The 27,188-nt window shown below is 39.8% G+C and overlaps 1 pseudogene; it reads right to left on the bottom strand.

Annotated features, from left to right (window-relative positions):
• Window positions 1-994: 994 nt before the first annotated feature.
• Window positions 995-27,188, bottom strand: part of LOC128016389 (fibroblast growth factor 19-like) — a 53,117-nt pseudogene continuing 26,923 nt past the window's right edge.

Raw genomic sequence — 27,188 nt, forward strand, 5'->3', positions numbered from 1 at the left:
ATGAAAACAAATTGTTCCTGGTTTGACTTTTTCAAAATAAGGATTTTTATTTGTTTATATATATATTGCTTTTTTCTGTACGTGCTAGATGTAGCTCAGTCTGTAACACTGTGGTCCCATGTTAACTTCACTGATTATGGGACGAATGTATTTCTACCACCACCACTGTGAAAATGATTAGAACATAAAGACACAAAATTGCCACAAATTACATGTTTACATTAAAACATTTGAAAAATAATCAAGGACATAAAATGTGTCTGTAAACTTCACTTAAATGTAAGTCTAATGTCTAATTTAGAGTGTAAAAATGTGTGATTTTTTTTTTTTTTTTTTTACTGTACCTGGCACGGCTTTTCAAGCATAGCTCATTGACTCCTTTAATTTAATTGTGGAAAATGCCATTACATATGTTTTCCTTTATTTTGTTGTAGACAGTTGCATTACATAACAAGAATGTGATTGAGTATTAGCAATACAGAAAAAGGTGGAAAACATGTATTTGTAAAACTATTCAAGTCATTGGTACATGTACTTGGCCTGCTTGCAGAATACATAACATGGTTTATATACATAAAGCCTATAGCCCGTTGTTCTGTGTGTTTTGCTACGTGCACAATGTGAGTTTGAATGGGGCACTGGTCTAATATACATTTGACAGCCTAAGCTCCAAATGCAATTAGATACTACGCCAGTAGATGGAGCCACAACGTTACAAAACTTTCCTTTTAACGTTATTAACAAATAACTGTATGTTTAATATATATATATATATATGTGTGTGTGTGTGTGTGTCTGTGTCAGTGTCAGTGTGTGTGTGTGTGCGTGTGTGTGTGTGTGTGTGTGCATGCGTTTTTTGTTTTAGTGCAGTCTCAGTCTAGTAAATTCTTAATTAGCTATAAATCTTTACACAATAAAGCAAGGTCATCACAAACACATTCAAAATAAATAAATTCAAGGTGCAGGTGTTGCACCATAATGGTTTATCTTTCAAAGAGCTTCAACATTTGGAGTGTTTTAGTTTTTTCCTGTCCAGTCTATAATACTACATTTGTCCTGTGACGGTGTCCAGTGTGCCTTTTGCTTTCACTGGAATTTCTAGCATTGTCTCTTTCTGAAAGTCTGGCCCTGTGCTGATGGCCATGTTCAAGGTCATCAGGAAAGCGTTGTTACCCTGAACGGTGGTTGGTAGATTCCTGAGAAAATGTGTTGACCATGGGCAGGAACTGAGATGTAGCAGTCCTGTCGTTACTGTGCAACTTGCTTTTAGCACCACCCAAATTCACAAGCGCTCCATGTTTGCTTGAGATGTAGATGTTGTAGCCATCTGGTATGATGCGTTCCAAAAAAGAGCAGTCCTCCTAAGTGTGCTGCAAAACAAAAGAAACAGCATGAATGCACATGACTTTATGCCATATGGATGTCTTATTGACCTGCCCTGCCCTGCAATGTGTTTTATTTTTATTTTATTTTTTTTGATAGCTGTTTGCACACCATATGGCGAGGCCAAGGTTGTTATTGCTGTTTCTTTTCAATGAGGCTTTAGCTATGTAAACATGCCCCGCCGTGGGCAAAGGTTTCTTCTATGACACCACTCAAATCAGCATATTTGGACATTTTTGTGGGAATGAATTCTGTTTGTTGTTCTGGTCAGTCAAATAAATTGAAATGTCAAGTACTCTCAAGGCACTATTGATCATTTATGATCCGTTGTTTTAATTGGTTTGACAGCTATTACACATTTTAGTTCAGAATCTAAATCTAAAAGTGAGCGAAAAAGTGAATGTGAAAGTTACCCATACTCAGAATTTGTGCTCTGTGAACATACACCCAGAGCAGTGGGCAGCCATTTATGCTGCGGCGCCCAGGGAGCAGTTGGGGGTTCGGTGCCTTGCTCAAGGGCACCTCACTCCTGGTATTGAGGGTGGAGAGAGAACTGTACATGCACCCCCACCTACAATTCCTGCCACCCCCAGGCTTGAACTCACAACCTTTCGATTGCCAGTCCGACTCTCTAACCATTAGGCCACGACTTCCCAAAGTCATGTAATAGGGAAGGATAATTTTCCAGGACATTTACTCAAACTTTTATTCATTTTGGAGTTACATGCATGATGACTGTTGTCTGCCCTGTCCTAAAATAATGTTCTTGGTTATAAGATGGGAGTAATGAACCCATGATCAGGACACACTGTCAATGAAGCTAGATGTCTGTGGTTAAATCGGCTTGTCTACACTTATACAGTCATAAAGGACATCCTGATGGGACCTTAGAACAACAAGGTTATCTCTGACAAATGTGTGTAGTTTTATTATGATTGTTGGCAGAGTGCCAAAGTTCCACTTTCTAAGAAATTAATTATTGCAATATGGATGTCACAGTTCAAAAAAGAGTTTCAGACAATGTGGCCAAACTTGTGGCCTCACTTGACCTCTGCCAGTAAGACAAAATATGCTGCCTGAACTGTACTGTTTTTGAAATTATGCGCATTATCTTATGGTCAGGAATTTAAATCGTGCGCCCTGAAGAATATCAGTTCGTATATGAATCAGAATCTTTCTGAAACTTCTGAAAGTACACCTGCAAATAACCTTAAACCCTTAAAAACAAATATTTCAGCAAATAGGGTTAGGATATAATTGCTAATACAAATAGAAAATGACTATTTTGTACAGTTTATTACATCTGATTGATTGACTGATTTTCCCTTTCTGTCCATGCAGAGAAATCGGGAGCTTGCGACGCCTTTAATGACAACACATCCCGTATGCACCGGCCTTATCTCAACCAGACCTTTAAGAAACAAAACACGGTTTTTATAAAATGTAGTAAAAGTAAAGATTCTTGATTTGATTTGTCTGTGCTGAAATGAAAAGCTCTTAAATCATCATTTAAAGTACTGGTAACAGTTCCAGTTGCAATGTTGAGATTTGCTTCAAATTGCGGAGTACCGAAAAGGCATAATGCATGTTGCAGAATTGATATAGGCTAATGATGTATAACGTCCGAATAAAATAACAAATGAATTATTTAATTAATGGATTAATTGGTTACACTTTATTTTGATAGTCCACTTTAGACATTCTACTGGCTATAAAGTAACTTTGTAACTACATGTCAACTACATATCAACTAAATCTCAGAAATTTGCAACTACATGTCTAATAACTCTCAGAGTAGACTGTTAGGGTAGGTTTAGGGTTAGTGTTGGGGTAGGTTTAAGCTTAGTATAAGTTGACAAGAAGTTGACAAAGAAAGTGTTAGAAGATATTAAGCAGACAGTCTACTACACTGAAAAAAGTAATAAGTAAATTTACTTAATTTTTATTTGGCAAGTTTTTGCACAAGCATTTTTCAAGTAAATTTAACACATTTGGAAATTAAGTAAATCTACTTAACTAAGTTAAGTAAAAAAAAATAAATAATAATAAGTACATTTTATTGAGTAAAATTTAATTAAATAATATTAAATTAATGCATTTAGCAGACACTTTTATCCAAAGCAACTTACAGTGCATTCAGGCTAACAATTTTCACCTATCATGTGTTCCCGGGGAATCGAACCCCAAACCTTGTACTTGCTAATGCAATGTTCTACCACTGAGCTACAGGAACACTTCAAGATTTTGTGAAAAATAAGTGAAAATTTCACTCACTTACTTTTTTTTATTTTGGAAAAGTTTTTACTCTAAGAAAAAAGCCCGAAACAGATATTCTAGAAATTTATAAATGTAAAATTATTCTTTTCAAAACAGTTTTATCAAATGAGGGTAAATAAGTCTCTCACTTCTGTCCCTTTAAACCAGTTTACAGCAAAGACAGCATGAAGGACTGGATGCACATGATAAATATTCTGCAATTAAGAAAACAGACAAAAGAATAGTCCAAAATGCATCAGCTAGGGTTTTTACTAGAACCAGGAAGTATGACCATATTAGCCCTGTTCTGTCCACACTGCCCTGGCTCCCTATTAAACATTGTATAGATTTAAACATCTAGCTTATTACTTATAAAGCCCTGAATTGTTTACCACCTCAGTACTTGAATGAGCTCTTGTTACATTATAATCCTCCACGTCCACTGCGTTCTCAAAACTCAGGCAATTTGATAATACATTTTCTTATTTGATGCCTCAACTCTGGAATAACCTACCTAACCTAATTGTTCGGGAGGCAGACACACTCTTGCAGTTTAAATCTAGATTAAAGACCCATCTCTTTAACCTGGCTTACACATAACACACTCAAATGCTTCTTATATCCAAATTCGTTAAAGTATTTTAAGGCTGCATTAATTAGGTAAACCGGAAACGGGAACACTTCCCATAACACCTGATGTACTTGCTACATCATTAGAAGAATGGCATCTATGCTAATATTAGTCTGTTTCTCTCTTATTCCACGGTCGCCGTAGCCACCAGATCCAGTCTGTATCCAAGTCAGATGTATGTATATGTGTGTGTATATATACATAAGACCTCTAACACTAGCTTACTCTATTCTTTTTATATTCTGTTTTCTTTTTATTTATTATTTTATTTAAAAGCCTTTTCTACGTGTACTATGTATAAGCTAACTAAGACTTGTTATAGGTCTTATATATCACTGCTCTTTTTGTTGTTTTTGATTGTTTCTAATGTCCTCATTTGTAAGTTGCTTTGGATAAAAGCATCTGCTAAATGATTAAATGTAAATGTAAATGTATCAAATCCAAAGAGATATCCTTTATAAATTTTAGAGTCAACCATGCCCTCCTAAAACGGCTCATTCTAACATGCCACTGATGATTCAAACGCGTGTTTTGAGCAGTGTAGAGTAGTATTTGTTGTTTGTTGTTTCTCCGATCACAAATGCAGACATGGTTTTATGTTTACGCAGCGCAATACGAAATACACAACATGTAAAAGGCCGGTATAAGTCATTATAATTAGTAATTATGACCCCACTGGATGTAATAAATGCCTTGTTTGTAATGGGTTTTATTGGTTTTGTCTTGTTGTCCCAGGAGACGGCACCAGAGCATGGTAAGGGACATAACATTTCCATCACACACTTGAGGTATTTGGACAATCACAATACACTGGATAACCAAAAAGCATAAACCTCGCTTTTCAGAATGATGAGCTCTTTAAAAATCTATGCGTTTCAGAAAAGCTGGGCATAGAGGAGCAACAATAATGTACATTATGTGGAAAATAATTTGTTATTTTATCCTTAGATGGCATAAACACATTTCATCGAACCAGATACACAAACTAATGTTTTTTTTTTAGCAATGTCATATGACCTCTTTAAAAATCACTACACTAGTAAGTTTTTGCATATATTTCGCTGACGGATACAACCATGGCTTTGGACTTTACACTGACACCTGGAAACTAGGGCTGGGACAACGCGTCGAAGTCATCGATGAAGTCGACGCAAAAAATACGTCGACGCAAAATATGTGCATCGATTCGTTGACCTCTTTTTATTTCTCTAAAAATCGTTTGCAAAACGTTTACCTTAGGTGCGCTGAATATACGCGATGGCCGGATCAACATTCTGTCCAACTTTATATAACCAATCCAGGGGTTTTTCTGCATTGATCGGCTGTCAAAGGCTTATTTGATCGGTGAGTGATGTAGAATAGAATGACTTCTGCGCCTGACAGGGCGCGTACGAAAGAGAGCCCCGGCTGCGCGTGCGCACTAACCGTCTTCAAACAACACGAGCGCTTCTTGCTCTCTCTCTTACATGTGCATATTAATCAAAATCATTAAACATGATAGAAAAAGGGCGAAACACCAAAGTTTCACATGCGCTCACGCACTCACAGTCTTCGAACTACACGAGCGCTGTCTTGCTCTCTCTCTCTCTCTCTCTCTCTCTCTCTCTCGTGCATATTAAAGGTCCCCTTCTTTGTGATTCCATGTTTTAAACTTTAGTTAGTGTGTAATGTTGTTGTTAGAGTATAAATAATATCTGTAAAATTCTAAACCTCAAAGTTCAATGCCAAGCGAGATATTTGATTTAACAGAATTCGCCTACAAAAAACTACCCATTTGGACTACAGCCCTCTAGTTCCTGTAGTAATGACATCACTAAAACAGTTTTTTTGACTAACCAACGCCAACATGAATTCACAAACAGGGGGCGTGGCCTTGTTTCGCTCCGACGGAAAAGAAGGAAGAGCTGTTTGTGTTTGTCGCCATGTTGTTGAAACGCTGTTTTTTTCATCTCTGAGTCCAATCACCTTTGTTTGGGCTTCCCAGGAACGCTGTACTTTGAGATTAATGGTTACAATGTATGTTTAACTCGGTTCCCAAAAATTATAATGCACATGTAAAACTATGTGCAGTTCATTTTGCTGAGGACAGCTTGCTGAGGACAACTTTCTCAATCTCAGTCAGTTTAATGCTGGATTTGCACAAAGATTATTCTTGAAAGATGGAGTAGTTCCCTCTTTGTCTGGAGAAGGCGTTGTTTATGGACCACAACTAGTAAGTGTATTTTATTATTTAAGTTGGTGTGTTTAACAGTTTCTGTAACTTATTACACAAAGGGCAACGCTGTTTAGCTTTGTTAACTAGATGTTAGGGCTGTGCAAAAAAACAAATGTGGTTTTCATGCGCATCTCGTCAGTAAAAACGCTCCTGTGACTATAAATACATCTCCAGCACGTGCGTTCTAGCCCAATCACTTTACCAGGAGGGCAACCTGCTCTCAGCTGCTGTAGAAACACAGCACAGGTGCCGCTGGCCCAATCAGAACCCGGTACGTATTTCTGAAGGAGAGTGTGACGGCTTGTAAAAGAGGAGGAAGCAAATGCAGGCAATCAGAAGTTTATTGATATCAGAGTCCAGAATGTAGGCAATGGAAAAGAAGGTCTACGGTGGCGTGAGAAGAACTGGATGGTGAAGTCGATGGTGAAGGTGAAGACGGTCAATGGATGAAACCAGGAACAGACCGGAACACTGACACAAAGACGACAACACGAACACAATCCAGCACACGAACACGGGAGACGGTAATCCAACTAGGAAGCGGAGACATGAATGAGGATCTGACAACAGACAGAGAGATGAGTGAGTATATGTAGCTGATTGGAGATGAGGATCAGCTGGAGCGAGACAATCAACGCACAGGTGACAACAATAACCCAAACGAGCACATGGAGACTACGGGAGTACAAATACAAACACAAAACATGACACGGAGGAAACAATGGATTTCCTACCGTGACAGTACCCCCTCCCCTAGGACGTCACCTGACGTTCCCAGCCTGCTTTACCTGTAGATTGTAATCATCAATAAGGCGGTGATCCAGTATGTCCCGAGCAGGAACCCACCTTCTCTCCTCCGGACCGTAACCTTCCCAATCCACCAAGTACTGAAATCCGCGTCCCCTCCGTCTAGAGTCCAGAATACGATTAACCAAATATGTGGTTTTCCCATTAACGATACGAGGTGGGGGGGAACGGGGGTAGGCGGGTTAAGACGGGAAAAAAATCACTGGTTTAATTTTGGACACATGGAACACGGGATGAACCCTCCTGTACGCCGGAGGAAGGCTAAGACGCACTGTTACCGGATTAATGATTTTGGTAACAGAAAACGGGCCAATAAATTTAGGAGCAAGCTTATTCGAAACGGAACGCATAGGAATATTCTGGGTTGAAAGCCACACTCTTTGACCGACGACGTAACGGGGAGGCTTCGACCGGTGGCGATCGGCCTTAGCCTTGGTGCGCGACCTAGCCTGGAGCAGAGCTCTGCGAGCTCTGGTCCAGGTGCGGTGACACCTCTGGACTAGTGCGTGTGCGGAGGGGACCGAAACCTCGGATTCCGTACTGACAAAATTAGGTGGTTGGTACCCTAAACTACACTTAAATGGAGACATGCCCGTAGATGACACTGGCAAAGAATTGTGTGCGTACTCCACAATTGAGAGTTGCTGACACCAGGATGAAGGATTATTGGAAGCCAAACATCGCAAAACTCTTTCGACATCCTGATTGGCCCGCTCGGTTTGACCATTGCTCTGGGGATGGAACCCGGAAGAAAGACTAACAGTCGCTCCTAACAATTTACAAAACTCTCGCCAAAATTTGGACACAAATTGGGGACCCCTGTCAGAAACCACGTCTGTCGGAAGGCCATGTATACGGAAGACGTGGTCAATGACAGCTACCGCTGTTTCCTTGGCTGATGGTAATTTGGGCAAGGGAATAAAATGAGTCGCCTTCGAGAACCGGTCCACTATGGTTAAAATCACCCTATTGCCCTTAGAGGGCGGGAGGGCGGTAATGAAATCTAGCGAAATGTGGGACCAGGGTCTCGAAGGGACAGACAGCGGTAAGAGTAACCCATCTGGAGGTCGATTGGAAGTCTTACCAATAGCGCAAACTGAACAAGCCAAGACGAAGTCGTGGACGTCACGAGCCATACCAGGCCACCAAAATCGTTGCTTGACTAGAAACCTAGTTCTACTAACCCCTGGGTGACAAGCAACACTGGAACAATGATCCCACTGGAGAACGTCTGACCGTAACCCCTCCGGCACAAACAATCGGTTCAGTGGGCAACGAGCCGGGGGCGTTACCCCTTCTAAGGCAGTCAACACCTTCGATTCGACCTCCCATCTGAGCACGGAGATAATGATGGTCCCCGGTAAAATGGGCTCGGGAGTAGCAGTACGATCGGAACGCTCAAAAAGACGGGATAAAGCATCGGGTTTGATGTTTTTGGAACCCGGCCGGTAAGAAAGTGTAAAATCGAAACGACCGAAAAACAATGCCCACCGAGCCTGCCTGGAGTTAAGTCTTTTGGCGGTTCTAATGTATTCGAGATTCTTATGGTCCGTCCATACAATGAAAGGTACACCCGACCCTTCAAGCCAGTGACGCCATTCTTCCAGTGCAAGTTTGACTGCCAACAACTCTCGATTGCCAATGTCATAATTAACTTCCGCAGGAGATAAACGGTGAGAATAATACGCGCAAGGATGCACCTTTCCGTCTGAGGATGCGCGTTGGGACAACACTGCTCCTACCCCCACCTCTGACGCGTCGACCTCCACTATGAATTGACGTGAGCGATCAGGAGTGACGAGAATGGGAGCTGAAACAAAGCAGCTTCTCAGTTTGGCAAACGCAGCCTCGGCTGCGTCTGACCACCTGAACGTCAAACTAGGGGAGGTCAAGGCGGTCAGAGGAGCGGCTAGTTGGCTGAAATTGCGAATGAAACGCCGGTAAAAATTGGCGAACCCCAGAAATCTCTGCAGGGCCTTGCGAGACTCTGGGGATGGCCAATTTACCACAGCCTTAACTTTCTCAGGATCCATGCAAACACCCTCAGTCGAAATGATGTGTCCTAGAAAAGAAACAGACTGTGCATGAAAAACGCATTTCTCCCCCTTGACAAACAATCCATTCTCTAGCAACCGCAGAAGCACTCGTCATACGTGTTGCATGTGTTCCTGGAGAGACGAAGAAAAAATCAATATGTCATCCAGGTAAACATATATGAACAGATCGACCATGTCTCGCAACACATCATTAAAGAGTGCTTGGAAGACTGCCGGCGAGTTCGTTAGCCCGAAAGGCATCACGCAGTACTCAAAATGGCCTCTAGGGGTGTTAAAGGCAGTCTTCCACTCATCCACCTCCCTGATGCGGACCAAATGATAAGCATTACATAAGTCCAATTTAGTGAAAACGGACGCTCCCTGCAACCTCTCAAAAGCTGAAGACATAAGCGGCAAAGGATAGGTATTCTTTACCGTTATGTTGTTCAGCCCTCGGTAGTCAATGCAAGGTCGCAAGGATCCGTCCTTCTTTCCCACAAAAAAGAACCCCGCCCCCGCTGGAGAAGAAGAAGGGCGGATGAACCCCGTTGCTAGAGAACTGGATATATATTTCTCCATGGCCGCCGTCTCTGGAATAGACAAAGAATATAACTTGCCCTTAGGCGGAGAAGTACCTGGCAATAACTCTATCGCACAGTTATAGGGACGATGAGGAGGAAGAGAATCAGCACGAGACTTACTGAACACCTCCTTCAGGTCGTGGTACTCCGCGGGCACGTTAGCCAAATCCACTGCTTCCCCCTGAAACACAGACTCAGAAACATTAACACCAGCAGACAAAAGACAAGACAAATGACACTCCTCGCTCCAGCTAACCACCAGTGGTGGACGAAGTACACAAATCAAGTACTTGAGTAAAAGTACAGATACATATGGTAAAATATTACTCCAGTAAAAGTAAAAGTACTCCTTTTTCAATTTTACTCAAGTGAAAGTACAAAAGTACTCAATTTTTTATGTACTTAAGTAAAAAAGTACTGCAAGATAGATGTTTGCAATTTTATATAGGCTACTTAATTCAATTTTATATTAACACATTTTTTTATAATCCTACTGCTCAAAATACTTTGGATTTTTTCAAAATAACCACTATATGGAGTCAAGATATATTTTTGTTGTTGATATGGACTACGCTGATGAGAGTAATGTTCACTGTGAAGCTTACACTGTCATGTACCTGAGAGAAAACAGAGATGACCATCTGATTTTCACCAGTAAGAACAAAGTATTTTAAAGTTTGTTGTTTTACAGAACATCAAAGTTACAGTACAGACCAAAAGTTTGGATACACCTTCTCATTCAAAGAGTTTTCTTTATTTTCATGACTATGAAAATTGTAGATTCACACTGAAGGCATCAAGGGCTATTTGACCAAGAAGGAGAGTGATGGGGTGCTGCACCAGATGACCTGGCCTCCACAGTCACCGGACCTGAATCCAATCCAGATGGTTTAGGGGTGAGCTGGACCGCAGACAGAAGGCAAAAGGGCCAACAAGTGCTAAGCATCTCTCGGGGAACTCCTTCAAGACTGTTGGAAGACCATTTCAGGTGACTACCTCTTGAAGCATATCAAGGGAATGCCAAGAGTGTGCAAACAGTAATCAAAGCAAAAGGTGGCTACTTTGAAGAACCTAGAATATGACATATTTTCAGTTGTTTCACACTTTTTTGTTATGTATATAATTCCACATGTGTTAATTCATAGTTTTGATGCCTTCAGCGTGAATCTACTATTTTCATAGTCATGAAAATAAAGAAAACTCTTTGAATGAGAAGGTGTGTCCAAACTTTTGGTCTGTACTGTATATATGACATGATAATAAGGCCTGAAGTTAGGAAGAACATTTTAAGGAAAAAAATAATAATAATAAAATTTCATAATGATTTTTTCCTTCTCAAATCTTGTCTGTGGTTTAAAAACACCCCTGGCCAAACTGGGTGCATCTCTTCCCACTGATAATCACTGTAGTTACCATGTTCTGAACATCACATCCTTTCTTTTCTAACCAGATAACCAGGCTGAATAAAAATATTTGGACATTATTTATAAAAATTACATCAACTTAGCACCAACAAGCTTGTTAGCTAGACAGTTAGCATCAGCTAACAATATTTACTTATTTTCAGTACGATGAACATTCATGTCTGTCTACTCGTCTAGTTAATCCAAACAATATACATATGTATAACGTTACTGTCGATAAACAATATAAAAACAAACGTCACATAGGACATTTTAATTAAACTGTTAACATTACGGCAGCGGTGAATTTGAACGTGCACGAGTTTTTTTATTTCATCTGTCTTATTTTATGGTTTTTTTTGTTGTTGTTTTTTTTTTTTTACCTAGAATTGATGTGTCTGCATCATCTGCACTCGAGCATTTCAGTGGGCTTAAATAGATCACTCTTTACAGCGGGTTTAGTTCTCAAACAACTGACAATTTTGACCTAAATATGATTTTCAGTTACAATAATTAATCCAAAATTTCGACATTAATAACTTACTTTTAGCAACATCAGATGCACGCGCGCTCACAAGATCTCCCGGTTCTTACTTCTGGGGACTCGCACTAAACGGTTCATTTGAATCAGTGAATGGTTGACTCCAGAACAGCTGCAATCGGATCATTCTAATTCGTAAACGAATTGTTTGGTGTGATTCGCGATCCGATTTAAAAGTTTATTTTGAAAAGACTCAGTTCGTTCATGATGAATCAGACACCGCTTCTGCGTGTCGGAGCACATGATATTATAGGGAGTAACGATATGTTTTATGAAATGTAGTGAAGTAAAAAGTACGATTTTATGCTTTGGAATGTAGTGAAGTAAAAGTAAAAGTTGCTGAAAATAAAACTACTCCAGTAAAGTACAGATACTTGAAAAATGTACTTAAGTACAGTAACGAAGTAAAGCTACTCCGTTACTGTCCACCACTGCTAACCACAGATCCGAGGCGCCAATCGATCCTGGGGTTGTGTTTCTGGAGCCAGGTGTGGCCGAGAACAATGGGAGATTGAGGTGAGTCCGTGATGAAGATTGAAATCTCCTCCGTATGGTTGCCAGATGTGATGAGAGAAACAGGTAAAGTGGTCTGTGTGATGACTGGCAGTCTGTGTCCGTTGAGTGCAAAAGGTGCAATGGGGTGTTTGAGGGAGGTGAGAGGAATGTTGAGCTTACTAGCAAACTTAAAGTCCATGAAACTACCCTCGGCCCCAGAATCCAACAAAGCGTGATGATCGAGTGCGTGGGTGGACCACCGTAGACTCACCGGAAGGAGTGTCGATGTAGATGAGGTCTTCCTGGCAGAGATCCCACCCGATAGTAGCCTCCGTTTTACTATCGGGCTTGGTCTTTTACCGGACAGCGCTGGATGTGATGTTCTTGGCTGCCGCAGTATAAACACAGTCCCAGGGATCTCCGCCTGATCCTCTCCTCCCGGGAGAGCCGAGCTCGCCCCACCTGCATGGGTTCAAGATCTCCAGGTGGGCTGACCGCAACCTCTGAGCGCTGACGCTGAGCCTCCGGTCTGGTCGTGAGAACTGCTCTCCCCCTCCGTCTGGCGGCTTGGTCGAGTCGGTTGTCTACTCTGATGGTGAGGTCAATCAGGCCATTGAGAGAAGTGGGGAGCTCAACGGCGTGGATCTCCTGTTGGATGCGGTCAGCCAACCCATGCAGGAAGTGATCCCACTGCGCCTCTTCGTTCCACTTACACTCCGCCGCCAGGGTGCGGAACTCAATAGAATAATCAGATACGGACCTGTCTTCCTGACGTAGGTCCGTGAGAAGTCTAGCCGCCTCCCTCCCGGCGACGGAGCGGTCGAAGACCCGTCTCATCTCCTCCGAAAGGGCGTGGAACGAGGCACAGCAGCTGTCTTGGTTCTCCCACACCGCCGTCCCCCAGAGGGCAGCCCTCCCCGTCAGTAGTGACAAGACGAATGCCACCTTCATTTCCTCGGTGTAAAACGTGCAGGGCTGCAGGGCGAAGTGCCGAGAACAATGAGACAGAAATGATCGACAAAACTCTGGCTCACCCGCATATTTCTCAGGGATGGGGAGGCGTGGTTCGGACTGGGTAATCCCCCCGGAGACGATCGGCGGTGTGGGTGGCGTGGGAGGCGCAGCGGGTGGCGGTTGTTATTGATGTTGAGCCTGGAGAGCGAGCTCGGACACCTTCGTCACCATTGCTTGGAAAGCTCGACCCATCTCATCTATCGCCTTGTCTTGGCGATCCATACGACCAACGGCTCTCTGCAGAAATTCCTCCAGATGAGATGGGGAGCGATCGCCTGCTGCTTCCATGATGGTCAGATCCTACTGTGACGGCTTGTAAAAGAGGAGGAAGCAAATGCAGGCAATCAGAAGAAGTTTATTGATATCAAAGTCCAGAATGTAGGCAATGGAAAAGAAGGTCTACGGTGGCGTGAGAAGAACTGGATGGTGAAGTCGATGGTGAAGGTGAAGACGGTCAATGGATGAAACCAGGAACAGACCGGAACACTGACACGAAGACGACAACACGAACACAATCCAGCACACGAACACGGGAGACGGTAATCCAACTAGGAAGCGGAGACATGAATGAGTATCTGACAACAGAGAGATGAGTGAGTATATGTAGCTGATTGGAGATGAGGATCAGCTGGAGCGAGACAATCAACGCACAGGTGACAACAATAACCCAAACGAGCACATGGAGACTACGGGAGTACAAATACAAACACAAAACATGACACGGAGGAAACAATGGATTTCCTACCGTGACAGAGAGGCTTCATAGAACAAGGAAGTCATCAGCCCGTTTTTGTGACAGTGAAAACAGCAGTATACAAATAGGTGAATTGTGTGTAAAATACTGTGTTTTTTTACACGCAAAACATGAACATGTTGTATTGCACATTGTAAACACAATCAAAGCTTCAAAAAAGCACGTAAAACAGGACCTTTAACCAAAATCATTAGACACGATAGAAAAAGAGCGGAACGCCAAAGTTTCACGTGGAGCATTCTGAGATTTTTTTTTTTTCTCCATGACAGGCTGCTGGCCCCCACTGTTAATTTTTTATTTTGTATTTTTTGGAAAAGCACTCTCTGTATTAGCTTAAAGCCCTCAAGTTTACATTGGTTACTGTATTCTTTCAATTGCTCTAAACAAGTATTTTGGGTGACATTTTTTATTGAATGCTAGACATCAAGTAGTTGTTATTTTCATCTGAAAGAAAAACTTTTTTTCTGTAAGCTAGGCCCTTGTGTTCAGTAAGCTTGTTTCAGTAAGCTATGTGTTTTCAAGGCTTCAAGGTTTTATTGAATGCTATCTCTATACAAGTGCAAAGTAATGCATTCTTAGTCAGTCTTTTATTTTGTAAATTTAAGAGCAATAAACATATATTGCAATGTTAAGGAATTCATGTTTTTTTTTCATTCAGATATGTAAATTAACATATATAAATTGTTAGTAGTCAATTAATGGGGAGATAATCGAAATCGAATCGGTCTGAAAAAAATGAATCGCTAGATTAATCGATGCATCAAAATAATAATCGCTAGATTAATCGTTTAAAAAATAATCTTTATCCCAGCCCTACTGGAAACAACATCAAGCAAACACTTTTTGGTTTTCAGTTCAGGTTTATTTTTATAGCTCTTTTTACGATTCAAATCGTTGCAAAGCAGCTTTACAGAAAATTAAGTTTTACAATATTTAGTAGTAGCTTATCAGTGGTGACTGTCAGTTTATGTTCATATTGTAGAAATGTATGGAAAAATAAATTAAAGATGTAATCAAACAGATGATGAACACTATTAACAGCAATTACTATCTGATGCAATCAAATTTATAGCAAAATTTGGTAGTTCTGTATGTTGTTTCAGGGTTAGTATGGTATGTCAATCCCGTGGCAAAAACAGAGAAACAAATAGAGACATAATTAGTGTAGCTGCTGTTCCATCCAAGTAAAATTTGTTTGTTTAACCCAAACTAAAGAATAATAATGCACATTTGATCAGGTATAACTGCTGTCCAAGATGCATTATTTGAATGATTGGCCAAAGAGTGTATTTAATAAACATAAATGGAAGATTTGAAATGGGTCTGTAGATCTGAAGATTTAGTTATGGTTTCTTAGTAAGAGACCTAAAGATAACCTTGAGTTATTAATATTTAGAAGCGGTTATTCGGCTACAGTTAACAACTCAGTAACTAAGTGGGTACAGGATCTAATAAACATGTTGTTGGTTTAGTTGCAGTGATACGTTTATTTACATCTCCCAGTTCTACAGTTGTAAAGCACTAGAGTTTATCTTCGTGTGCGATGAATAAGCTGAAGTATTAGATGCAGTAGAATCCACATTTGTTGTTGTATTTCTGATGTAATCTATTTTATCAGTGAAGATAAAGTCATTATTATTAAACTGTGAGGGAATAATTAGATCGGGTGGCATCTGGTTATTTGTTAATCTACCCACTGTGCTAAATAAAATAGGAGTTTGTGGATATGGTCGACCATACAAGCTTTAAGAGCCTGTCTATAGCTGGCAGGACTCCAAACAAAACAAAAAACATTACCATTGACTCCTATAAGTAGTGCCACAGAATAAACATGTTTTATTATATATATATATATATATATATGCAACACTTGGCACTGTAGCTTGGGCTCTTCCTCAATGCATCCTGGAAATGTTGTCATACACTATTAAAAATAAAGGTCACAATCAGAATCAGAAAGAGCTTTATTGACAAGGAGTTTGTTTTAGCTTCCAGTATACAGAAAACTAAATACATTGTATGAACAGTTGTGCTATTGATGATAAAATGTAATAGATGCGTGATGTACTAGGACAGAGGTGGTAACATATAAATATAAGGTTATTGCACATTTTTATTGCATAAAGTGAGGAACATTTAACTGTTCATGAGTTAGATTGCCTGGGGAAGGAAACCGTTCTTGTGCCTGGCTGTCCTGGTATTTGCGGCTCTGAAATACACCAGCCAGATGACAGAAGTTCAAAAAGGGGATAATTGGATGTGAGATTCCAGAGTGATTTTCTAAGCCCTTTTACTCACTCTGGATGTATACAGATCTTTAAGAGTGGGAAGGGGATCACCAATAATCCTTTCAGCAGTCCAAACCGTTCTCTGTAGTATTCTGATGTCAGAGGTGCCATTGAAGAACCTTTTTTGTCTAAATGGTTTCATAGAACCTTTAACATCTAAAGAACCTTTACTTCAATCAGGACCACTTCCGTCAAGTATATTTCTGACAATTATAATTGCATACAGTTAGTGTAGGTGGTATGGTTATGTTCTGGGCAACACTCCACACGCCTGTCCATGCAGCCATGCTTGGACAGAGCAGGGAGAGCAGCAAGACAAAACCCCCTGGGGTACAGAACAGAACCATTATAAGCATATATAATTAAAATTCACAATTACATGAGTTGTAAACAAAATGTCATGGAGACTGCTTCCAATGAAGAGACTGTAAAGAAAGAACAAAGTTAGATCGGATTACAGGTTCAGTAGGTGGAGTTGGGGTTGGAGGAGGGAGTTAATTGCAAGCAGCGATGCGATGGAAGAGACACTGAATAATGGGAATTTAAATAGACCGCAGGTGATAGGTGTCAAGACTGGATTGGTGCACCTCAGGAAAAGCCGACTGTCAGCTGATGCAAGCGTGACTAAAGTGGCCCGACTGAACTAACGCAATGAACTAACCCCGATGAACTAACCCCCCCCCCCCCCCTGTTTTTAGTATAGCAGTATTTCTTGGCCATAATAAGCAACAATGTGGACCAGACTTTATGCTGATATTTAAAATTCAGACACTGATCTCATGTGAGTCTACATCATTTTAAACATTTATCAAAATACTATTCATTTATTTAGGGTTTTAAAATGTTTCAAGAGAGAAAAGATGACTGTAAATGCTTTTCTCCGTAAATACAATATATATTTATGTGGTAATTATATTATATATGAAGTTATATTATAACTTTTGAATTATCTACATGTGGAACTGCAGCGACACAGGTGTAGAAGTGCAGGACAGAGACCAATGTACAACCCTCGAGTTCTGACCTCAGCACAGGGTCATGTCTGAACTTCAATGGAGGGGCGCTGTTGTTTTTATGACATCAGAATGACCTGAAAAACCAGCATGCTGTCTGTAAACAAACAGGAAAAAATACTGAATCCACCCTTTGGCAACAACATCTAATGTCGCACAGGGTGGCAAAGGGAAACATTCTCTTATATAAGACGGTTATATGTAATTCACTTGAGTTCATATTTTACGCTAAAGGAGCCATGACGCACTTAACAATTGAAGTGATGTCATTGCTGACAGCTGAGCACTGCTAAAAACCCCTCTATACACATTTTGCTACAAAAGAGCAGATAAATGCCTATTCTAGCCAACACGATGAGATTTACACAAGAAGGGCATATTCATGGATTAACATGCTTTGTTGGACTCAAATTATTAGCAAACCATCCAAAATCTCGATAGGATGTGATAATTGTAAAATTAGTTCTAGTTAAAATTTATAAGTGCTTTTAATAATCGAAGACAACAACAACATGACTATGTGTTAATGTTGTATTCAACATAAAAGTAAAATAAATAAAAATGTTATGTTGCTGTAGTTAAATTTGCAACCAAATTTTTTATTTTTTTTTATCCAACTTCTTTTATCAACAAATACTTGTCCCTCACTGACGAGTTTTTAGCTGCTGTTGGCCACATCTTTTACTGACAATCCCAACTTTATTGGCAGCCTCTGAAACCCCCATCAATCTGTTTAAGGATGCTGAAAACTGAATCAAAATGAAATCAAAACTTTGTATTTTAGGTAATTGGGTTTAGTATAATGTACTCTCAGGTATTACAGTGCTGGTACATTGGACGTATAAGATTATCATGAGTAAATGGAAGCCATCAAAATTCACAATTATAAAAAGATTTATCGATAATATTAAATTGTCCCTAGTCTTAATACAACTGTTCCAAATAATTATCTCCTCATCTGCAATTAATCATAACATCTGAATTTCAGGGTATAATATTTCATGCATTACCACAGTATATTACAATCATATAAGTCTATATATAATAGAAGGCATTTTTTCTTTCTTTCTTTCAAGAAATAAGCAATAAGCAATACAATAGCACTAAGCTTTTTAAAGTCTGTTTAAAAATCTGTACATCAAACGATCCACTCCCATTTCTTGCAACAGAGAGCCCTGAACCACAAGATGTCACTATCTGCCAAAGTTCTCTGAAATGATCACAGGACAACCTGTTATAAAACAGGTTCAGAGATGAAATACCTTCCTAAAGATCAGACCTAAGAGTGGAACCTAAAGTAAAGAAAGAGGGCTTGTGCAAGCAGAGATTTTACATCATTTGTTACATTATGAACTCATCTAAACTAAAAAGGACAAAAACTTTAATCATTAATATGCCAATACTGATTCCAGAAATAGTGGACCTCTTACCAAATGAGATTACATCTTAACATCAAAGCCTACTTATTCTCTACATCAATGCTCCTTGACAGTTAATGATGCATATGTGTTGATTATATTAAAATTAGCATATAGTTATTCATGTGATTTTAATTGACAACTGTTTGAATTTCTCTGAAAAAGTGTTTAAACAGATGGAACACAATATGAAAGAGACATTCAAGGGGTGGACGACTGTTCTGTGGTCACTCCAAATTCCATTCTGACAGCAAGAGCTCTTTAAGAACTCTGAAGTGCTCATTCAGCATAGACCTACAGCAATGTGGGTCGGGGCCAAAGGTTTTCTTTTGCTGTCCTTTTCTCTTTTTAAAGGCAAGCAGTTCACAGGAGTTATTCTAGACAAATTATCGACACTGAGAAACCCTTCAACTCAGATGTCCTCTGAAGGGGAACCTTTAACCCTTTGTGAGTCCGTACCGCTGTACTCCTGTAGCACCACCCTCTACCCCGTCCCACCCTCAAGAAATGTTCACAATGGGACGTTCTAAAAGACCATAGATATATTTTAGAGTACAAACAGGTACAGGTGCACAGACAACTCCATTCTGGAGTATTATATAGCAGCAGCATTAATGATGTGTTGCATTGCTTTGCTTGATAATGTTTGATGTGGTTAGATTCAGAATGAATGATCTTTTGTAACCTGTTATCCTGTGCTCTACATGTCTGTCTACCTGTCTCTCTCTCTTTCTCTCTCTCTCTCTCTCTCTCTCTGCTCTGAATGGACATGGGAGGTGGGCTGAGTGATTGGGGGAGTTTGAGTGATTGAATCTGCCTTTCAGCCACTGTCTCTCTGCCACTACCAAGCTGTGCGAGTTAGTGTTCGGGGATTTGGGATATTTTTTCCCCACTGTGGCAAGGCCTCCCTCCTGGTGGCAAAGCGCTAACACGCAGACTAAGAGAGAATATGACCCCCTAACTCCCACCGATAGTCCCCCAGCCAACAGCTTGGAGGCGGTATATTGCATGGTGGTCTTACCCAAAAAGAATCTCCACTGCTTTCTCAGGTAATACCAACAAAAGGCCCATAAACTGAGTTCAGGCTCTCTTTTTCAAATAGAAGCCATGCTTATGCTCTGTAGGGGAACAACAGTGTTTTTTATATTTTTAGTTTGAAAGAATAAGATTCTAAAACAGGCATTACCAATAGCAAAATCATTTGACAAAGACTTAAATAGATGGGTAAACCACTTTTATTTTTTAAATACATTTTGAATAACAAATTAATAAAAATAATTTCATTCATAATTCATAGCTGGAGGCTATTTGTTGTCGTCTTAACCTTATAACAACAGTCTTCACTTGACAAGTGCAAACACAGGGATATTCTCTTACATGTAATTCTGCCGAGTAAACATTTTCACAGCATTGAGAAAATCGGGATTTTCCCGTTATTTTGACAAAAGGCCGCTCACCTCATCCCCTCATCCTTGTTGCTTTTTGTCCCAGAAAGTCCCAAATCAAATGACAAAGCCTGTTCTAAACAAAGAGATTATCACACACCTAATCCTGACTGCAGACCCAGGAGACACACACTATGCCTCGTTGAGGCCATGACACAGTAAAGGAACCCATGTCCATGTTCTCATGAGCTACAAAAGAATGACAGATTTTAGGGGATCAGTAGGAAATTTAAAGGAATTAGTCCGAAAGCAGCCGGAGCAGATTAGAATCTCCAGTGGGTGATTATGATGTTTCTAGACTCCCGCAGTAGGCTACGAGGTGTTGGCTATGCTGCCTTGTTTAATTTTATTCATTTTATCATAAAAATAAGCCAGAAATAACATACTGCACAATATTTTGGCCGTGATCTGGTCACTAGTTATTAATGTTTTTTATAAGGTAAGCATTACTGTTGCTCATACTCACACTTGAACCCTAAAAGTGTGAAACTTAGAGATAGAAAAGTGTGCTGTTACTTTTATGGGCGATTAAACTTAAATTAAAATAAAACAGTATTCTCAGCGATAAAACAGTATTCTCCTAGAGCAGGCAACATAACAGGAATCCTGTAGATTTACACTGAATTAAGGACCTGAGCAAATTAATAGAAAGGACAAAATTATGGCTGTTTCCAGCTTTGTCTCATGCATAATACTTGTTATGTAAATGTTGTCATCAGCAGAGTATGCACAAACTGTGTGTGTAGTTAGATTTTGTAGTTAGTGGCCCTCCAGGAGCAGGATTGGACACCCTTGCACTCGCAGTAACATTCGCAGGTGGGCCACTGCTTCTAAGAACTTAGGGAGCAGATGGCAAATGAAATGAAACAAATGTAAAAAAAAAAAAAAAAAAAAAAAAAAAAAAAAAATTATGCAGTCCCCTACAGATCAGCTGTTCACAAATCTGATTACAAATCAGTCATAGTGTGCATGTGTTGAAAACATTTGTACTAGTTCATGATGAATGGCGTATACTCAGAAAGGCTAAAAACTAAGCATACACCAGTGTTCAACCATGTAGAAATGCCCTAGCTGCCACCCAGAACACCCTAGCCAATGTTAAGTGCCATTTTTTGCTGTACACTTGGATCATTTCCTTTTATGAGTCTAGCCTTTCAATCTAGCCACTGCAAGTCAAGGATAAGATGCCTAGGGGTATGAGTATTTTTAGACCTGCCATCGTCAATGCACAAACACCATGGCCTTTTGACAGGGCCTATGAGGCCTCCTTCAAATATTTTTAGAAGTAAGGGGCCTGCCCGCATGCTCATGATCTGTCTCATGCAGAGCAGATGGATTTGCAAGATTAAGATGAATCTTAAAGCAGCAGATAGGCCATCTAGACACTACACAGGCTGAAGTGACACAAGCATACAAGATTCACAGTACCTAGATGAAGTGAAGCCACCCACTGTAAAAGATTCAATATTCAGGAGCATAAAAATAATGAGGAATTTCACAAGTACTCAGGCTCGAATATTATATTCATTCACTCTTTGAAATGTTGGCTGTTACAGCAGTCAGACATTTCAATGGTGAACCACATCAGTGGAATATTTATAGTGTTTATATTTAGAGACTGAAGCTCAATAGGAAGAAGAAGCACAGCCGGACTCTTTCTCAAGCTAACAGTGTATCATCATGTCTGAGTGGCTGCTGGTGGCCCTCTGATCATTGTAACAACCAGTTGATATACACTTTCTACCTTTCTGAGAACATATGCTGATCCAATGTGCTTATCTGAGACAACTTTTATCGTAGTGACTTGTTTTGAGCACTGATGTGAACGGGGTAAAGTTCCCAAGAAGTAATTTACGACAGCTCCCTTTCACACACATGCAGCACTGTAAAAGTGCAACCCAACAGCTTACTTATCTGTGAGTGACAACAATGCATGACGCTCTGATTTAATTTGAGCTGTGGTAAAGCATTGGATTGCATTCATACAGTTATCTTCTCACTTTCAAAGTGACGGGCTCCGTAACACACTGGCATAGATAAAGGTGGCCCCATTTGCTCTACGGCCACCAGCGCATACCAGCAGGTCATGACCTTGAAAAGATCTAATGAGAGATCCAGAGTAGGGATCGCGACTGGTTTCCTGGGCAGAAATGGCTTTTTTTATCCTGCCCCCATCAATCTCCACTTCCATCAGAACCCCAACAAAGACGACACAATTGGGAAAAAAGAATGAAGAGGGTCAAAAAGAGAAGGAGTTGGAGGTGGAGGATGGGGAGGGGAGTCGAGACAAATCACATTTGATCCAAAGATATGCAATGGCTTTTTAACTGGGAGCATGCTTTGGGAAGTATATGGACTGTGACTTTCACGGCCTGTTTGCACAAAAGTAATGTACCTTTGAAAGGGCCACTGAATTGACAGCTTTTTCTTGCTCTGTGTGGTGCGGGCCAGGGGCCCAAGACACTAATATCACTGGGCCATGACAACAAGGAGAGGAGTTACTCTTTGAAAACCCACAGGGTTCCACTGGTCCTAGCTTTTGTTCCTTGGCTCGCAGGCCACTGTTCATGCTCGTAGCAAGAAGACAATGAGTGGGCAGTCACTGGATTGGTTGCTTCCGAGTCAAATAGCAAATGGCTGCCGATGCAGAACTAATCTGTGAAGAGGTCTTTCCTGTGTGATAACCACCCCCTACCCTTCGGCTGCCCTCCACCACCTCCTTGAACCAGCAGTGCAATCTTTAATGGCAGATCAGACAAAAAAATCCAACCAGCTTTAAGGAACACTCTGCTTTTTTTTCAGCAGGTGCGAGGCTCCCATTCGTTCTTGTTCCTACTTATTTGATGTGGCAGCAATTAGTGAAAGACATTTGTGCCTGGAGAAGATGGGGCAGACCACTTCAGTGATCACGTTTATGCTCTGAATAGAAAACAAAAAAGCCAAGGGGACAGATAACATGTTCACATCAAACGGCCATAGCAGTTGCGCTTGTAACTGTTATTGCTCGCTCTCCTCTTTTATGGCGAACCGAACAAAGTGTTGCTTTTCCCATGAGAAAGCTGGCTGGGGGCTGAGTGACATCATAGGGTGCCCCTTTTACACCCACCTCTACAGTCGCTGAGGGCGCTCCCATTGATGTAAGCACCTTGCATTGCATCGGCACCTGATCCCTTTGATTGCTCCTGCTTTAATGGCCCCATTGAAAGATAATAACAATTAAGGAGTCCTTTCTGAGATGGGCTGTTAATTCTTAATGACAACATTTTTAATCAAAAGAGGCAGGAGTTGGCCACCTCTGCTCCAGCCCACAGAGGCCCATACAGACTTGTCGCTCTCGCCCCAAAATAAAAGGCGACTGGGATTAGATTAGTCTGCCAAGCCTCCATTAAGGTTTTGTTTATTCCTGTGTGTTGAAGATGAAAGTATTTTTTCACACCATTTTATGATTGTAACATTTTATTAGATTTTTTTTACTGAAAAACTGTCTTTTCTTTTAAAGCCATTCCCATAAATATTTCACTGTCGTGGTGATGACTGTTCTCTAACCGTAATTATGATTCGACATCATGCTCCCTGCAACAATGCAATGCGCATAGTTGAAAAGCAACTCATGTCACTTACGTCTGACACTGCTCTCTCATAAAATGTCTGCTTACAATTAGGAAAATGCGGTTAAAGCAATATTATTTCACTTACAAGAAACCAGATTAATGATGGGTGGGTTTGTCTCGTATAGAGGCAAATGCTTTTACCAGAAATTCATACCCAGGTCTTCACAAGCACAGCTTGAGCCCTTATGTACTTATATATGAACACAAATCTACAACGTTAAATTGTGACCTTGTTAAACCTGCTTAAATCACTCCAATTAGGCCTTCAGAATAAAAGAAACATCTCAATTGGAGAGTGGTCAAGGCAGGCCCCTTAATCATATAATGAAAGTTTCAAGTGCCTTTGGTGAGCTCACAATGCACAAAAAAAAAAAACATTGCTTCGGCTTTGTTTTAGATGTTAAATGTGTGTATATTACTTAACCATGCTGTATTGTGCTAATTGCAAGGCTGACTTGTTTATTGTGCATGCACAATGCAATTGCCATTGATTGAGCATTTGAGGGGTGGCTAAAGTAATGCGATAATAATACGGTTTGGACATCATAAAGCATTTTTATGATTAAGCGGGATCTAGCTCAAATGCCTGTGGCTTTGATTCAAATGTTAGCGCTAATAAAATAGTTACTGGCAGAGAATGGTTTAGGTATACCTTTATAGTAGTTTACCAAGCTATATCATGTAAAATCGAATTTATTTATTCCAGTTGCTAGTCTTTATATATTGACACATTTTTTATGAATTTGTTTTAAATAGAAGGATTCCGCTAAGTCTATGTATCTATGGTGAAGTGCAGCCAATGTATTTTTGTGTACAATTATATCTAATCAAGAAAGTTAAGAATACACTATATTAGTATGAAAAAAAATCAACAGCTTTTTAATGGGGTGCAAATGATTTAATATCCTCAAATCCTCTTTGTAGAGACAAGGTGAGGAATTTAGTGCTCACTCTGTAGAGTTGACAGTGTTGTCCACACATCACACATCCCATAAAGAGAGGACAACAATTCTTCAAATGCTGCTAGGAAATGACAAGTCAGTGAAAAGTCTTCCAGGGTGATCAATAAAAGGTGTTCAACATTGTTGCCCACTCTGGACAGAAGGAGATGTATTGGGACCCTTCCCAGGTCAGGCCCTCAGGGGCTTCTCCTTTCTTTGACTGACTGACTTAAGTCTTCAGTAGGGTCTCTTTCTCTCTCTCGTCAGTTTTTAACACAGCAATTTGCCACCTCATTACCAGCTGGATCCACATCGCCACTGCTGGACCTGTATACTGTCTGGCACCGCAGGCCTGCCTCATCCTCTCTGTCTTTGTCTTTCTCCTTCTCTGTTTGAGTGACTGGCAGGGGGAGATGCACAGCGTGCATTACAAAATACCCCAGGCTTATCCTGCTGTGTCTGGAGTAAATACATTTAAAGCTGCTCTTGACTGACATGAGAAAAAATTTAAGGCAAATGTTACTCAGCAGATTCCACAGCTTGGCCTACTAGACCAGACCAGACTAGACCAAGAAGTTACTGTATGCAGATAATTTTAGTAAATAGTGCAATTTCTGTGTTATAGCATGGTGCTTAAAACTGATAAAATAAAGTGTGCTTATTATTACACACGGAAACAAACTTTACTCAATTGCCTATTTTTTCATAAAATTAGTATGTGTGCACATTGTAAAATACCCAAGGTACACATTTCTAGTAATTGTGCAGTTAATTCTCCTATTGTATTTTCATAAAGATTTGGAATATTTGTCCTGTCCTCAAATGTGTCACAGTAATAACAATTCAATTATAAGTTTAGACCAGTTCTGTAAAATGGCCCATATACACTGATATATATGTTGATATTAATATGTTATTGATATATAACATTTATACAATATGTATATATAATTCTTTCTGTAATAAGGTTAAGTTCATTTGAATTTAAGAGTTGGGGCTAGCACTGATAAACAACTACTGGTCAACAGTGTTAATTTTGACAGAAAATTCGGATTTAGTCTTAGTCTTAGTCTTTTGAATAACACACCATTTAGTTTTAGTCACATTTTAGTCATCTGAAATGTTTTAGTCTTAGTCTAGTTTTAGTCGACTAAATATCATAAGAGTTTTAGTCTTAGTCTAGTCTTAAGTCTTTTAGTCTTAGTCTAGTTTTTTTTTTAGTAGAACAAAGTCAACTTAGTTGACTTGACTAAATGTTTCCATCAGTCTGTTATGGAATGGTATTTATAAAATAAACATAAGGCCTGCTCTCAATGAAAAATATACACATTCGTCCTGAATGATATGCAATGCATATGACATTCTTTCAAGATGAAGTACAGTAATATTGAAATAGACAACCACCTATATTATATTTGTATTGTATGTTCATTCTATTTCTTTATTTGTGATATTTACACAAAGTTTACATTTTTTAAGTTTGTTTTTGTTCATTTAAAATAGCACTGCATAGTCTTCACTGTAAAATAAAATACACAATCAAACCAAAATGTATTCAGACACCTTCAACGTTTCTTACAATATCACAGTTTATTTGCTGTAGTTTAGAAATTGGTAATAAAATATGACAATAACTCAGGTTTAAACTGTGTCAGAACAACAAATTCATCTTGATAATGTCTGATGCAATGCTTAATTTGGTTCAGTCTGTGGTGTGAAAAGGTTGCATTAGCAATTAAAGAAAGAAACACTTAAGCAAAACATGCTCAGGTCCCTAAAAATCTTTTTTTTTTTTTTTGTATTTTTTAGTCACTAGTAAAACAATATAATCTATTCTATCTGATTTTTGGATTGACTTTGGATAAATTCTTGTTAAAACTACAAAGTAATTTAATCAAGAGCAGTGAGTGATTTACTTTCATTTTCATACATTAAAGACACTAACAGCAGAGCTAGTAAATTAGGCGAGGTCACTTTAAGAGACAAATGCATCCATTATAAAGATACGCATCCGATTTCTTTCCAACTCTTTACTTTCACTGAAGACACAACTACAGACCTTTTCGAACACACTTTCCAAGACGGGTATTTCAACATATTTAGTATGTATTTGTTGTCGGTACAAAAGCAAGAAGACTTTGAGACGCGTCTCTGCTTGCTCCCTGAACACCGCGCTGCTGAATTGAGCTCTTTCACTTTTCGCTCTTTTTCTTATGTTTATTTAAAATGCGATTTGTATTTGTGCGAATAACCAGCTGCTCAGTTCAACTTTCCCGCAGCGCGGGGCTGAAGCCAACTTGATGTGTTGAATGCTCGGAGCACGTTATAAAACGTATTCTTACACATTTCTGTTTTA

This window comes from Carassius gibelio, chromosome A7, assembly GCF_023724105.1.
Source record: "Carassius gibelio isolate Cgi1373 ecotype wild population from Czech Republic chromosome A7, carGib1.2-hapl.c, whole genome shotgun sequence".
Lineage (NCBI taxonomy): Eukaryota > Metazoa > Chordata > Actinopteri > Cypriniformes > Cyprinidae > Carassius > Carassius gibelio.